The following is a 3841-nucleotide window of genomic DNA, read 5'->3' as shown; positions in this document are numbered from 1 at the left end:
CAACTTTATCAAAGATTTTCTTATATTGCCATACATAATTTAAGAATTCTGTGTCTCGACTGATGTTCACCTGCATATGAAGTTCTCTTTTCCTCATGCTTGAAATCTAAATACCCCTTGTTATCCATGAACACTCTTTAGGTGTGTCAGTTTTATAGTTATAAAAGGAAAGCATTCATTAAACACCATCAAGAAGGCCTCCAAAAAGTTATTGAAATTTTCATTTATTGAGGACTTAGCAGAAAGTGGCCATGAGATGAGGCTGATTTTATTGACAAACATTTCTATATTTTCTTGTCTAAAATTTCTGATTTTCTTGTATGTGTGCTTTCGGCTAATACAAGGTATCGGCATTAATACAGCACTGGTGTCTGAGATCCATAAGCTTACTACTATGCAGGATGCCGACGAAGCAGTTACCCTTGTCATTTCTACAAAATTTAGAATAAAACCAAGTGTGGACATCAGCTCCTTCATCTTAAAGGCAAATTTGTCATTTTTTTCTCACATATATATTAAAATCAGCACAAACAACAATGTTTTTACATAACTTTTCAGTTTTGAGTTGGTGGAGTAAATTTTCAAGTTTAACCAGAAAACTGCAGGGGATTGAGTAACTAGGAGTACGATATAAGCATGTTACAGTCCTTAAGTTCTACGCAGAAACTCACAAATGTGCGTTCTTCATTTGGTATTTTACTGATGAATGAACCAGAATACATGGACCACTATACCCATTGTATCTACAGAAGCTAGCTGCTACTTCATAAGCTGTAAGTTTGTTCAATAAATTTATATTTTCATCTCTAAGCCAATGTTCACTTAAGCGAATAACCTTTACAGACCATTTTGCTCTCTCTAGAAATAGTTCTAAGTCATAAAGCTTACTGACCAGATTACTTGATAAACCTCCAATATTCAAATGCATAATAAGGTTATTTTTTGCTATTCCGGATGTGATGTTATCAAAGTTATCTACTCTAAACTGGCCAGACACCACTTTTTGTAGATTAATTATCTTAATGGTTTTTTCCTCCCAGTTTCTACTAAAAAATCCTAAAGATGGCATGTGGTGAAGTTTTTCTTTTTTTATGAGTGGTTCCTATTGATTCTTCTGCTGTTGTTACTTCTGTTGATGTTGTTGATTCTTCTGTTGTTGCTTCTTCCCTTGTTGCTTGTTCATGTGATGATGATAGTCCTGATTCTGGCAATGCTGATGCTATCACCACTTGTTACAGTGGCTCTGTTGTTGTCTCTGATGAAGGTGGTTCTGCTGTTGATAGAGATGATGTTGCTGCATCTGTAGTTCCTGCCACATCTGATGAGGATTGTCTCGATTCACTCGATGCTCTGTTTTCTGTCGCTGGTAAAGGCTGTGCAATTTCAGCTGATGATGGTGCTTTTGTTTCTGATATTGACAGTGGTTTTTTTTTTTTTTTGCTGTAGTTTTTGTTGGTTTCACTGCTGCAGTTGGTGGTGGTTGCTGTACTATTATACTGTTTAAGTGCATACCATGTCTTGTAAAATTGTCTCTCTTTAGGTAGTTAATAGGTAGAAATTTTCATACATTTTGCATATCTTCTCGAACTGTTTGTTGGCTTTCATGATTTCTTTGTTTACACACGAATCGTTTATGTGGTATGGTCTATGCGGAATTCCAATGATGAACATTGTTTACTCTGATTGGTATCCAGTATTTCCGTTACGTTTTCGACGGCACTCGATAGTTCACGTTGGTAAACATCATTGGCTTTCCCCACTATCACTGTGCATTTGATTTAGTTCCGGCTTTTATGTTTTTTTATAATTTCGTGGATAGGTGTTCCTGGTTTCACGTAACTAGATGCGTTTGTACCATGTCCATAACGTAATTTTTTTGCGAGTACACGCACATGGCTATCCGATTGATTGTTACTTTTGAAATTTTCGTTTCTACCTTTCTCATCGTAATTATACGCACTAATACTCGTATTTCGAAAGGCAATAATATTTTCCCATATTCGAAGTTCACCCCCAGGCAACTAGAAGTAGTAACGTCATTCTCTGCTTCAGTATCGTTAAACTTGGACAGAATATTTCGTCTATCTTATTGTTCTGTGACCTTGATGTTCTGTCTCTTCCCGTTAAGTGAATACGAAATTGGACATGAATTGTGGAATATTTTGATGTTCCTTTCCTTTCTGTCAAGCGAGTGCGAATCGACCTTTAAAAATCAAATCACTCTCATCATTCAGCGTTGGGCAAACGAAGTGACGTTTTGTTGACATTCCGTTTACCCTGAAAACCAGTCCTTATGATGGTGACGCCTTTCATTTCATTGACTTCCACTGTGAGTCGACTTGCGCTGTCTATGGGAGCACCTGCAACGGAAGAAAAGTAGAGAGACACTTGTATTATATTTTGGGCGAGCGGCCGAGGTTTAACGTAGTTATCCTTTGCTAGTTCAGTTTTGACAGTTCTATTTTATTTTATTCTCTGTGATTGGTTTCCTTGTCATACTGTTTGGAGAGTAACAAATAGTTGTCATGCTTACCGTCGCCTTTCTGAGCAGTAGAGATACCGCATTGAGATATGCCTATATGTCTCTAGTGAATTTCTTGTAAAACAGGGATTAGGTACATTTGGATTCAGCACATGGCAACACTGCGGTAATTGTCTCATGTTGCAAGATGACAAGCGTTTTGCGCATTTTCAAAAGCACGAGATGATTGGGAAATAGAATGTGGTTGCAATGTTGTTACATGTAAATTGTTGTTCGTAGTTTCTGTAGTACATCGTTGCGCTACGGAGACAGCCTTGAAAATCTACAGGTAAATAATGTAACATGCGCGCTGCTCAAATTAATTACGATGTTGAACTTGAATTGTAAAAAAATTCATTGATAATCTATTGCCCTCCAGGCGATTGCTCCAATAAGCAGTTGAGATATGCCGATAAATAAGTCAACGCATTAATTTACAATGTATTCGTGTACAAACAAGAATGGGCACAAAATTGCACGATTCATTTATCGCAATACTTTTAGTATATTACGTTATTTTGCTTGTACTTCGTCCCGTGGAATGAAATACACCTATCAGAAGGTAAACGAGTAACTGGTCAAGCTGTGTTGCGTCTCCTAGTATGTTTGCACCTCAATGCTTACCAAACTTGATGTGTTTGTCGTGTACTCGCCGAATTTGAAGGAGTTGTTTGCTCGCGTTATACAGAACTCAGATGATCCGTTAAGGTTAGACATACCACCATTGCTCAGTTTCGTGATAGGGAGCCTTAGCTATACATATTATGCTCCATTTACACAGGGATTTTCAGAGGCTGTTGTGTAACCTTTCAGATCTTTGGCGTTTTTTGAAATCCTTGGCGGAAGGAGAAACTCTATAACGGAATGTGAGCCCTGTTAGTAATTCGTAGTGTTGCAGGTATTAAGTTAATTCGTGTGTTTCCGGATCAGGTGGAACTCTTATTTAGCTAACTGCTTTCCATGGTCGAAAAACATCCCCTAAGTAGTTTAACTTATCTTTATGTGGTAATAAAACTCCAGTCAGAATTCCACATTGGTTACTTTCCCTTTATTAAGTTGTTGTTATTATTCCTCAAATTTTATAATAAAAAGTTACTCGCGGTCTACGTGTACTATTGTCATTGGAGCGTTTACAAATGTGTTTTCAGTAGGTTTCTTAAATTACCATAAAGTGAATGCCTGAGTGGTGCTTCTTAAGAGGGCACTGCCAAATCTCTTGTCAAAACTGAGCTTGTCTGCCATCTCTAATAACATAGAGACATTGATTGCTGTTCTTTCCTTTTGTACCATTCTTGTTTTGCTGTGCACTATTGTGAGATG

The 3841-nt window shown here is 37.4% G+C and overlaps 1 long non-coding RNA gene across 1 annotated transcript; it reads right to left on the bottom strand.

Annotated features, from left to right (window-relative positions):
- Positions 1-472: 472 nt before the first annotated feature.
- Positions 473-2615, bottom strand: LOC126281342 (uncharacterized). The gene is made up of 2 exons (XR_007551254.1): positions 2534-2615; positions 473-2360 (listed from the first exon to the last, which is right to left on the bottom strand). It is a non-coding gene; the product is annotated as an uncharacterized LOC126281342 (long non-coding RNA).
- Positions 2616-3841: the final 1226 nt, after the last annotated feature.

This window comes from Schistocerca gregaria, chromosome 7 (genome assembly GCF_023897955.1).
Source record: "Schistocerca gregaria isolate iqSchGreg1 chromosome 7, iqSchGreg1.2, whole genome shotgun sequence".
Lineage (NCBI taxonomy): Eukaryota > Metazoa > Arthropoda > Insecta > Orthoptera > Acrididae > Schistocerca > Schistocerca gregaria.
Note: the sequence above shows the minus strand (reverse complement) of the source record. Positions and strands in the feature narration are given on the sequence as shown.